General features: G+C 41.7%; 2 long non-coding RNA genes across 3 annotated transcripts in view; both read right to left on the reverse strand.

The window, feature by feature from the left end:
* LOC109295792 overlaps positions 1 to 12,764 on the reverse strand; it is a 122,224-nt gene that overhangs the window by 21,335 nt on the left and 88,125 nt on the right. The gene's annotated exons all lie outside the window — the stretch shown is intronic.
* On the reverse strand, positions 3,273 to 8,026 carry LOC109295793. 2 transcript variants are annotated; one of them, XR_002096837.1, is made up of 3 exons: positions 6,020 to 8,026; positions 5,087 to 5,132; positions 3,273 to 3,363 (listed from the first exon to the last, which is right to left on the reverse strand). It is a non-coding gene; the product is annotated as an uncharacterized LOC109295793 (long non-coding RNA). The 2 variants fall into 2 exon arrangements; XR_002096838.1 differs by having other exon boundaries at positions 6,127 to 8,025.

The following is a 12,764-nucleotide window of genomic DNA, read 5'->3' on the forward strand; positions in this document are numbered from 1 at the left end:
CACACACACACACACACACACACACACACACACACACACACTGCCAGCCCGTGCAGCAAAATACTACCACATCTTGAGCAGTGCCAAGTCGGGGGTCAATCCCAAGGGAGGCATGTGCTCCCCCCACCCCCCCACCAGTCGCCTGTGACTTTGGTCTGCTTCCGGACAGTGACAGAAACTTTATTCTGTTTGGCAAAAGTGGTGTAACTTCACACAAAAAATGGGTTTCTGTACTACAGAGGAGCTTTGGATATGGATACATTTTTGCACAGGATGAAAACCTAGACGTATAAACCTCAGGACTAAACAATTCCCTCTCTACAGCTCTTCTACAATTCTACAGAAGAGCTGCAGTGGAGCTAGGAAAACTGGACTTAGGGTGCTGACAGATGTACAGCTACCTACTTTAACTCATGGTGCTTCACAAAAAGTGCCATGAGTTTGAGCAAAGCTCTTCCCCTTCCCGACGCAACAGACATTTGCTGTTGGGTCAGGGAAGGGATCAAGCACCTTGCTGCAGTCAATCCAGGAGAAGCTTCCTGCCTGCTGCCCCTCCCCTCTAGCCCTATACCCCCTCCTCCCCCCAGAGCTCCGGTGCTGTCTGCAGGATGGGAGGGGTGAGAAGCGTAGGGAGAGAGCTGCAGGCTGGGGTTTGGCACTTTTAAAGCACTCGGCAGCCATGCACTTCTGCCAGGACATAGCTGTAGAATGCTTTCAAGGGGCCAATTGCACAATAAATGTCACTTCTGTCAGTGCCTTTAGTTACTTCTCAAAAGCTGCAGTTCTCTGAGTCTCTAACAGATCCAAATATTCAGTCTGCAAGGTTTCAGGTTTCAGTAACCTGGCCCAAGCACCTGTTAAAACAAAAGCAATCAGAGAAAAAAGGGGCAACACAAGAATATATTTGCATCATCTGAAATTATCTAACACTGTGTTGGACTTTACTTGGCAATTGTATGAGATGATGCACAATAGTTTATGTTGAACAAAATTCATTGAATATTTGCAAAAAAATCAAAACTAAAATGGGAGTTTCAGGATATGCATAAACCTCAACCATTACTGATCCTTCCATATATTTGTAACAAGCCAGAGAAAGAAAAGGGCTGCAGAGCACTTCAAAGAAAGAAAGGCAAATCAAATAAACCTCAGCTGAAGAGTGCTTTAAAAGTGGCAACCCCCAGCCTGGAGCTTCCTCCCCTCCCTTCTGCCCACTCCCATCCTACAGAGAGCACCAGAGCTGGGAGTTGTGGGGATGAGGCTAGGGGAAAGCGTACAAAAGTGAAAACATTATGCAATGGTTGGAATTATTCATACATCAAATGCAATTTTTCTTTTTCTTGTTTTCTCATAGAGTTCCAAGCAGATTAAAATCCAATAGACATGCCTCTCTTCAGGATTCTTTGCCCAAGATGTTTATAGTGAAGTAAGCTATATTTACAGCATGCTAGCTACTCCACTGTAATCCTTTGCACACAGTAAATGCAAATAGCTAACTACTTTCCTATCATCACATAGGGGAAACTGGGTAGACTAACTTGCTTCCACTGAGCATTAAGGGTGCTTACAGATGTGCTAGTTCACATTTTAATTAGAATGTGTCTGCGTCTGCTCCACGTTCTAATTACAGTGCTCTGGGGTCACCTCATCATCACCTGTATTAAGCATCACTCCCCACCCCCGCCCCGGCTTTTAATATGCCCACAGGTGTGCTTTATCTGTAGTTCACCGAATGAGCTTTAAAGTATCCCATGGCCATTTTGAAACATGGTGGTGCTTAATACACATGATGGTCAGTTGTTTTAATTATAGCTGCTGTCCGAGAACCACTCTAATTAAAACTCCTGCCTCCATCCCTGAGCACATACGTGTATAGGCAGCCTAAGATTCTATACAAAGATTCAATGCAGAGCAGCCAATGTACTGTCCATTCACACCATTGATTACTTTGATATAAAACTTTGTTGGGTAAACAAGGCCTTATTTCCTCTAGAAAAAATTCCACACAGAACAACATAATTATGTCACTATAAACAACTGGAACTTAATTGGGCCCTGTTTTCTTTTTCTAAAGATCCTATTAAATGAAAAGTATTCATACTAAAAACCTTTGTCTGATTCAGTGGCAAAAACCTCTTAACAATATCCCCCTCTTAAAATATTTAGAGTTGAAGGGGCTGAAGGGAGAGGAGACTCATGCCTTTCTCATCAGGGGAAGAAAAATATTACAGCTCCACATGTTTTGCCTGTTTGCCCTGTTGGCCAAGTCATTCTCTTCGTAGCAAACAATCCCCTTTTATTTGTAAGTTCTGATGCTACTTTTCCTCTAGCTATATTCCTTTGTGCTGAGTTATTTATGAGTTGAGATTTTTTTTCCTACAAGAATTTCTGCTCTTCAAAAAAGGGTAGTTATTTTCCTCTCAGCACCATAAACAGTCTCCAAAATGTGCTAAAGTGTGTAGGACAATGTCCAATAAGAAGGAAAAAAAACACTTCCCAACACTTTCCCAACTGCAGATGCATCCCTCAGTGTATAATTCAAAAGCCAGTTATACATGAAGGGCAGACTCCTGGCTCACTTCCCCCTGCCCCCAAACGGCCATTATGATTCTGCAAAACCACCGTTTTTGGCACTTATGCAGGTATGGATTCTCTCTTGCCCTGAGTATGTATCTGTTGCAAGCAAGGATCATTTTCCATATTTTTGCCCTGTGGTTAGTGCACATACCAAGGGAGTAAGAGACCCAAGTTTTAGACCCCAACCCCAAAAGAAATTTGAACTATTTACTTCCTGCTTCCTACCAAAGAGCTTTAATCAGGTTAGGCATTATGCTGACCCTTCCCCCCCTTCCTCAGCCAAGAAAAAGAGAACGAGAAAGACAGCAAGCTATAAAGCTCAATGAGATGGCTATTACCCCTGCAGGAAGAGGGGCCTGGATTCTAGCCTGGGCCCTTTGTCCTTATGGAACACAAACTTCCTTTTTTACTTAATACCTATAAAAATGCAAGGTGTGATGGGCTCATCTTAGTGGGCTGGAGAAGGGCCTGGATATTCCCTAACCTAGAGCCTTGTAGAGCAAGAAAAGAAAAACAGCTCACAGCACTGATGGGAACATAAGCAATGTGACAACGTGTAACTTAGATATACAACACCACAGAGCCTGTGATGATCCTGACAACTTTGGTTTCCGCCAGTAGTAGAAGCTTAGCTTATCTCATTAACACTAGGAAAAAAATCTGTTTTCACTTACTTCAGTGTAAATCAGCAGCTGGACTCAGGAAATCAGTATTCATTTGCCAGCTCTCCTGTGGACTTTGTTTGACCTCAGACAAATCACTTAATCCTTATTTGTGTCAGTTTATCTGTAAACAGAGATGATCATGCTTTCATTATCCTTTGTGCCTCTTTAAAATGAAGAGGCACAAATCCCCACTTGGGTTGAGGAATGTTCCTTGCAGTGTATTCATACATAGTAAAATTAGATCCCAAAATTGGCTTGGTCTGTAGGGGTGTCTTTACATGTGCTCTGGGGGTGAGGGGGGTGCTTTAATTAGAGTGGCTTTCAGGAGCTGCTCTAATTAAAGCACCCACAACATTTTGTGTGTTCAGTGTCCAATGCTCCATTTTGACAAGCTTTAGTTAAAGTGCACCCACTGCCATGTTGAAGTACAGGGACACTGAATACATGAGATGCCAACCCTGCTGAAGCATGCCAATTAATTGCGTGCCATTACAGCTCATTGCACCAGGCATCCCACAAGTCTACAGGCACCCTGGGTGCTGCTATAGAAACATTCGAGAGTTACAACAGTGAGCTTTGGAGAAGGTCTGACCAAAAATATGCAGTACTCCTGCCTGCAAGAAAGGTGTAAATGGGGTGGTTAAATTATGCCTAATTTAACAAGTGGTCAGTAGAGGTGTGCAAAGTAGGCCCTATTCAGATTCGGCCCAAATCAGGAACAGTGATTCAACTAGTTGATTTGGATCACTGTCCCCAATTCGATTCAGCTGCATCCAAATCTGAAGATCTGATCCTGATTCAGAGAATCAACGATTCAGACATAGACACAGCTTTAAAAGTTTTTTCTACATACCTTGAGGTAGCAGGAATGGCTCATGATCGCCGTGATGCTGTGGTGCATGGAGCAGAAGTACTTCTGGTCCACTTCCAGGTTCACCACCGAGCATGCCGGGGGGCCTCCCACACTCCTGTGGGACACTCCATCTGCCCCAGCATCACAGCATTCATATGCCATGCCTGGTAACTTGAGGAACGTAGAAAAAACATTTGAAGTTGTGTCTATGGACAAATCTCTGATTCTTTGAATCGGCATCAAATCTTCAGGTTTGGATTCAGCCAAATCAAATCAGGGACAGTGATCTGAATCAAGAAATCGAATCACTGTCCCCAGTTCAGGCCAAATCTGAATGCGAATCAAATACAGCCCGTTTCGCACACCCCTAGTACATACCTATTAAAATTTCCTTTTAACCAGTTGTCATTACAACAGTTAAAAACTTAATCAGTATGGCAGCTTTCAGCCTGCCTGTGGACAGAAGAGTAGAGGGGAGAAGGGAGGAGAAGGAGGAACAAGTAACTAATAGCTAGGCTCCATGGACCCGGGTGCAGTCACTTGCAACCTCCCGCTGCCTGCTGTGAGCAGCCCAGGCAGAGGAAAGGGGCGGGCCCTGGAGGTAAGGCAAGATGGAACCCTTGATGGAAATGTCTTTTTATTGACCCTATCCCAAAATACATGCTACATCTTTTGGGATCACCTTCATAAATAAAACAGGTATTATTAGTTACTATATAAACCATTTGCAGTCCCACAGAATGAAGGGTTTATTAAAGACTGCAATAAGAGCGCTTTGCAGCTTAACCATTTTTACCTGTGGGACTTAAACTTCCACTTAGGTTTTTATTTGCTACAGCCCCAAGGTGCCTGCAATGTCAGTGTCTGAAGAAAAGAGGCTTCAGAGGTGATTATAGTTTTATGTGGAACAAGCTGTTATGAATTGGAAGACAGATGCTAAAACTGAGTCAGATACAGGTACATATTTTGCAGTTGCAAGCTATCCAAGTACCTTTTTGCTGTTGCAGTGTTTTTAATCTCTGTCAGCATGTCTTGTACTGCAAAATAAAAATGTGTGGATTGTGCATATGAATATATAGTATATATAAATATTTATTTTAGGAAGACTATGAACCACCACATTTTCATTTAAGAGATAATTAAACAGTGTATCGCACAAACCTCAGAACCACTCGTGGATTATAAAAGCTTAACAATATCTTAGTATCATGTTCCAAAAATATCTTAGTGTAGATGAATTTCCGAATTAATTGCACAGCAGCCTAAACATAATCTTAACTTTCTATAAATGTTACCAGCAGCACTTTCTCTGTTTTAAAGTAGCTCACTTGCATTCCTTTGGCTTTAATCAAGGTAGCATATCTATTTTACCCCCCACTTTCACTGATCTTGAGCATCAGGAGAATAAAAGAAATCAGACTCAGTAAGACAATGACCATAAAGAGAGAAACTCCCATTGCAAGAATCTACACAGCATCCATGTTACAGCAAGGAAAAATTCTGGCTTGTTTTGTTTGACATTTGATGTAGACAAGACAAGGGAGATTCTTTCTCTACTGAAGCACATATATGTGGACAGAAAAGGGTCCCCCTTTCATATCAACCCTGTACTACACAGGGTTTGCAGGCCAATTCATGTCTGCCGAGACAATGATGTGAACAAACATCACGCTTTCACATCCTGCTTTTGGGGAAACCTTAACAAACTATTTAGGGCAGATGGGCCTATGCAGGTGTTCCTGAGAGCGGGGTTTTGAAACACTGAAGTTACAAAGGTGTGACTGAGGGCCCGTTTGGCTAAAGTGAAACTTCACTGCTTATGCACAAAATGGGAATAACCCAGGCTGGCTGCAGAGACCAGGACAAAATTAGGTAGAAGCTTTGTGACTTGCAGACAGAGTAAATGCAATGAGAAGATACAAACTTGAGGCACCGTGTCAACAGTGCATCGCCGTCTTCCTGGTGAGCACTGCTCTTGAATAGCACTTGCTGGTGAGCACCCCTCATTGCTCCCACTTGCATGTGCCAAACCTAAATATGTGTTGGAGCTGCTCCAAGGGGCCTCCTTGTTGCTTTTCTCAGGATAGCTCTCTCAGGTGTGCTTGAAAGCAGCAGAGGGTGGCAACTCCAGGGTAGCTTTACCATCTCATTTCCAGGTTTACCACACAGAAAAGTAGGAGCAGGTGGGCAAATATACTTGAGAGCAACCAGGTGCTCTTTGAAGACAGACAAGGGCCTTTCAACGCCACTTCCAAAATAAAAGAAAAAGAAAAAAATCACTTTCTCTAGTCGAAGTGCTCTTTAACTGTATCTGGTGGTACCCCAGCACCTGCTATAAAAACATGCATATTCATGGTCAAATGATTTCCCCAACCTATACTAATATTAACTGTGTAGCCAGTGAATTGTTAGGACATGCACAGTTAACTTATCAACGGTTTTTATTTGTTAGTACTGCATGTTCTGAACTGCTTCATTTCCCAGATGTCAGCACAATGGTGGTTATAGATTTGGACAATGATAATAAGGCAAATATGCTAAACATAACTTAATATTTATCAGAAGCTAGAGGACGATATATGGAAAATATCAAAAGGAATACATTAAAAGAACATTATGGCTACAATGTCAAACACTCAAAAGTTAACAAATGCTAAAGCTAAAATTATTGCAGATCCTTAATTTGTTCCATCTACTTTGTACCTATGATATAGCCTTCAGTTTAAGATGATGGCATTTTAACACCTACCTACATCTTTATACTTAATATTGTTAAAGTGATGTGTTTCTTCTGAGCACTTACCATTTTTAGTAGGACACTGGGCACTAGTGGGTACCAACCTACCTGCCCTTGCCTATTTTCCCCAAGTCTTTCCCTACCCTTTCTGCTCCTATCCCCCATACCCAGTTCCTGCTTCTTCTCCATTAACTGCCAAAATATTTTCCAAACATGTGCAAACTGAGGTTTTTCTGAAGACTATGATTTAGGCAAATTTTCACAGCAATGGCAAAAAACACATACTTGACTTCAGGGAAAGTCTTTCCCTGCCAAATGTCAAGCCCCTGTTCCAAAATCTCCATTACATGGTCATAGAAACTTTATAAACATGGGCAAATAAAGCTATCCCTCTTCTTTCTCCTTTGAAGCGGCTAAACGTTTTTAACTGAAATTTCCCACAAAAATGCAGCCCGAGTAAGATACTGGCATGAAAATTCAAGGCTAATGGTGAAAGTCTGAAAAAACTGTAAAGAACTATAAGCAGGTCTTGCCCTGAAAGTGCTGGGAAACATTAGCTATAGGCAGTGGTACCTGGATTTACCTCCTATAAACTAGTCTATGTATACGTCAAAAAGCTGAATGACCAAAAACCAGCATAGTACACGTTTGAATGATAAAAAAAAAACAAGACAAATAAGCCCTTTGTTAAAACATAGAGTTTTATTAAATGGTTTTACACTGTTGTCTAGATTATACCACTGACATTAAATGTATTATCAAAGATTAAGGAGCAAGACACTTTATTAATAATCATGTGTACTTTAAGTACACAAGTAGGTTCTCTCACTTCAGTGGGATTTCTCATGTACTGAAGTGCTTTGCTGGATCAGGACCTAAATGAATAAGATATAAGTTTTTCTCTCTTCTGTTGAAACTTACATATGAACCATTTTAGGGTAGTTCCAGCTTTAGCAAGGCAGTTGACATCCAAAGAAAAGGCATCAATACAGTAAGTAACCAATGATACAATGAAATGCACTGCACAACAGAACCCCATAGTAACAGAGCAGATCCTAACCAGCTCTTCAGAGGCTCAGATAAATATAGACAATACAATTGCTAGCTGACACTTAGGTTGTGTACAGACATTTGGGGAGGTTACGGGGAGGATAGATGGAGTTCAAAATGGTCACCTGATCTAAGGTAAGTCAGGATGGGGGGGGCTAGCAGTCTCTGGAGGGGATGGGATGGTCTACAGGGGAATTGAGAAGGAAGGCAGCATCCATGGGGATAATTGAGGGGGGAGGGTGGAAATCACCAGACAAGTAACACCTCCCCAGCAAACCAACCCGCCCCTCCCCCCAGCCCAACTTACTTGGTCCGCTCCCAGCACTGGCAAATGCCAATAAAATTGGCACTGGGAGTAGCTTGTGGGGGGAGTTGTCCATCTAGGCATGGGTGGGAGGGATGGAGTGGGAGAGGGAGGGGGTAAAAATAGCTCAGTGTTGGGTGGGTGGAGGAAAAGCACAGCCCTGGGGCTCACAGTGGGGCTTTCCCAGCCCAGGGGCTGAGCTGGGAACTGTACAAAAGTTCAGGAGAGTTACATCAGTCTAAAAATGGCCAACCCAATTTAAATTGTGTGTACCTCAGAGAGAGGGTTAACTTAAATCAGGTCTGCTGACTGCCATATTTAGACTGATGTAATTATCCTGAACTTCTGTACAATTCATGCTTAGATCTACCTAACTAGTGCAAGGTCCACACCTCAGCTAACTAAATTAGATCAGGTGGCCATTTTTAATGCAATCTAACCTCCCCATAACCTCCCCACAGACAGCATTAGACACCAGGAGACAGCACATAATAGTTTCAGCCACACCTCACAGCAGTCAGTCACCAAGTGCAGCCTAAGTAATGCAATTAGCATAGTAGCATGGACAAAGAGGTACAGGTGTTGGCAGCAGGAGAGGAGAACAAGAGTAGACTCTGGTAGATTGAAGTTAAAAGACAGTAAGTGAGGAAGGCCACAAGGGACAGACCAGATCAGCCACGTCACTATAAAAAAAAAATAGTGTTGGCTGACACAATTACCTAGGAGAAGGCCAGATCACAGGACTCAGGTGCAGTGTCAGACATGAGATATAGAGAGTACCAATGAGTGCTGGTGTAGCACCTGTGCTCAATGAAAGCACGCCTGTTCCTCATCACTCACCACAGGCAAATTGTTTCCAGGCAAGTCAGTTCTGCCCATTAATGTACAGTGCCTATTTATGCCAGCTTTCTGCTACTTGACATCAGCGTGCTATTATGTAGGATCCGATTTACCGAGCCACCTCCTTTTAACCCTGCTTTTAATTGACTCAATGAAAACGGTCATAGAAACAAATTCCTAAGAATTTCCAGGGCCAAAGCCTTAGGTAGGATAACTAAGTTTGTTGAGTTTTCAAAATATTTATCTTGCTCCTCCATTTCCCTAAATTCACTTGAAATGATTCATTTATAGCCAAAACTTTTTACCTTTGACTACGTTATTAGGCTGCCATTAATATACTTTTTCTAGCTAACGTTAGCACTACTGTTTACTCAGGAAGTTAACTCGAGAGTATTGTTCCACATAGTAAGATGCGAAGATTTCCAAGGTTTGGCATAAACCATTAGGTCAGACTAGCCTTTCCCAAGGATCTAGTATCAGATATGAAGACCTGGATCTGAGAACATCTGAATATTCAAAAACTGAGCTGAGTTCCAGAAAATAATGAGATTTACTTAAAAAACATATTATTAAAAATTAATGAGTTGGGGGTCCTTCTATTTGTATTCTAACATTTAGAAACTTCTCAGTATAGGCAAATTACGTTTCCAATCTTCTCACTGCCACCAAGAGGCATAAGCTTTACTCTTTTTTAAATGAAAGCTGAAATTCTCATGTAATCAAGTGTCTCTGTGTTAGAAATGAGTATTTCATTATGGGTTGTCATAAAAGTGCAAGTGTTGGTAATGCTGCCTTCCAATCTCTGTGCTAGTGCAAATTCAGGCAGAAACAAATTGGGTATTGATGTACACTACACATCTGTAGCAGAACTGCTGTAGTTTGAATGGCTATCATTCAGTGCTACAGCATTGCCAACAGGGCAAAAGAAAGATACAGCTGTGAGTTATAGAGCAGCACAGGTCCTGTTCCCATTTAATGACAAGGAAAGCCTTGCAGCACAATCCACTGCCTTCTGATATCAGTAAGAGTGTTTCCATTGATTTCAGTAGGCCCTGGATCTCTCTCTTAGTGAATTTTTGTTCCTTTTCTTCTTTAAAGAACTTGAGAAGACATCTTTCAAGGTCACGTGGATGGTAACGTACTGTCCAAAGGCAAGACATTTGTGTCACAGCTGCTTCCTTGTCTAATATTATTACTTTTTTTCTAATCTTGTCATCAGCTCCTTTTGGTGTGAAATTAAAAGAAGTCTTCTAAGCAGCTGCTGATACACACAATATGCTACGTGAACATCATGTCATTCACATCCTGTTTTGTCAACTTGGTATTTTCCTCAGTGTGTGTAAATAAAGAGTTCCTGAACAGTCCTAAAACTAAAAAAGGCCTGATGTGACAAACTTGTATTTATACAAGTAAGATGCACTGAAATCAATTTCATCTCAAACATTCTGCTCCCCTGTTTGCATCTGGATGTCGTAATAGAAATGCTGGCAGACCCATACCTATTTTTAGTGTATTTGAAGCCCTAGGACCCTAAGTCTAAATACCCTGAACACTTAAGAATTCCCACTGAAGTGAATGGGAGCATGAGGGGTTAAAGGTGTCAGGATCAATTCCAAATCAAGTACTTTTGAATTTGTAAAGATACTGCATATTCCTAGGATTTAAAACTACATTTAATAATGATATAATCTGAGAGCCCATTTCACACCCCCCCCCCCAAAAGAATGAAGATTAGTAGAGTTGCCATGCTGTGTAAAGCCCAAAAATGAGTCCAGGGACATATATGAATATAATTCTGTGTGCTGGCACATCATGGAAGCCAAATAAATATTTTTTCAGAATCAGGCCTCAGAGAAATTAATCTCAGAATCCAGTCCCACAAAATAACAATGTTACAGTGCACACAGGCTATAATCTGCTCTTTAATGCACACTGAATTACATCAGCACAGCACTAATTCATCAGCACATAAAGCATATGTATAATGAAAGTATAAATTATGTATTGAATATTATTTTGCTCTGATGTTCTGAAATACCAGTGCATGTATATGTTTGTTCAATATCTGCTGAAAAGCTTCACTAACAGCCAAGTAGATATAGGTGCTTTGTCTCCAAAGTATATGTAACCCTGTGCTATTTGAAGGTATGGTCAACTGTGATATGAAGCTGGTAAGGAAACTGCATCAACAGTATAAATAAATGATGGCTTTAAAATATGAATCACACCATAAATAAATGATCTCTCTCTCCTCCCTCTCTCCCTGTCTCCAGATAGAAAATTAGTTAACTGAATGTGTTATTTGTTTGACCAAACAAAATTATTTTCTTCGATGATATGGACACGTCCAAAGAGTGCAAACTTGACAACGTAAAGTCTAATAAGGTATTAATCATTGACATAATTTGGCTGGTTTGTTCTGGCAAGCTTCAGATCTGAATAAAGTTTTCTGTAAGAATTTAAAACAAAATTTCAGATTGAGACCTCTGAAGAAAGAAATCAGGTTAATCATAATTTTTTTAAAGGAGTAATTTATGGTATATTATACAATAATCACGCAACATGTTGTTAAAAAGAAATTACAGCTGCAGGCTTGTATCAGTGATATGAGTGCATATTCATTTCATTTAAAAAAATAAAAAAATGTTTTTATGAATAAGAGTTAAAGTAAATTTTTTCAAATAAGGCTGTTTAAGATGAGATTTTTTTTTTTTAATCTGCTTTCTGAAAGGGGGGGGAATATAGTTCTCATGAAAATGAAGCTGAGACATTAAGTATGAAGCCACTGGTGGCGATCTATAATTAAAATGTTAGCTTCACCTATTGTGAAATGAGTCTTACATCAATAGCTACCACCTTTTTCTTCTGTATAGATTATTTTCAAGTTACAAACCTATTAAGTAAATCACAAAATAACCTTGATCTTTGATTTGCAATTTGAAATTTTTGTCTCTGCCCTAGTACTTGATTGCTGATATACAGCATGGAAACTTGTAGGATTGGTTATGGTCTTAGCTTAGTTGAAATGCTATTCAAGTGTTTGTAAAAGAAAGGGATAGATTCTAGGGCTGTGCAAAACAGCACCATTTTCCTTTGACTTCTGTTTCAGCATTTCGACAGAACAGTGCTTCGTTTTGAGTTTAGTTTTCAAAGCACTGTTCCATTTCGTTTCTCTGAAACAGTTTCGCTGTTTCAACATTGTTTCAAATTTTGCCCACAGGCTATAATGGGGAAGCATAAAACTGGAGGAGGAGCAGTCTCCTGAAATTGCAGGCAGATCAGGGGCCCGTACCCCCAGAGGAGTCCGGCAGAGCCCTCCTGGGGTGTAGGTGGGAGGCTGCTGCCACCGCCTGGGACTGGTGCTGGGAGCTGAGCCTAGTGGAGGGAGGAGTGCAGCCCTGGCACTGTGCTCCACTTCCCCCCACTGGGCTTAGTTACATGGGGCTAGGAGCTGCTGGGCGCTGAGCCCGGTGGAGGGAGGTGGAGCGCAGCCCCAGCACTGCATGCTGCCTCCCCTCACTGGGCAGCAAGCCATTGGGCACTGAGCCCAGTGGAGGAAGATGGAGTGCAGTGCCTGTGCTGTCCTCTACCTCCCACCACTGGGCTCAGCACCCAGCAGCTTGCTGCCTGGTGGGGGGAGGCAGCATGTCACACTGGGGCTGCGCTCCACCTCCCTCCACTGGGCTCAGCTCCCAGTGGCTCACAGCCCTGTGGAAGTCAGCCCAGTAGTGAGAGGCA

The sequence above is a fragment of the Gavialis gangeticus genome, unplaced genomic scaffold (assembly GCF_001723915.1).
Source record: "Gavialis gangeticus isolate Ggan-Ray unplaced genomic scaffold, GavGan_comp1, whole genome shotgun sequence".
NCBI classification, from domain to species: domain Eukaryota; kingdom Metazoa; phylum Chordata; order Crocodylia; family Gavialidae; genus Gavialis; species Gavialis gangeticus.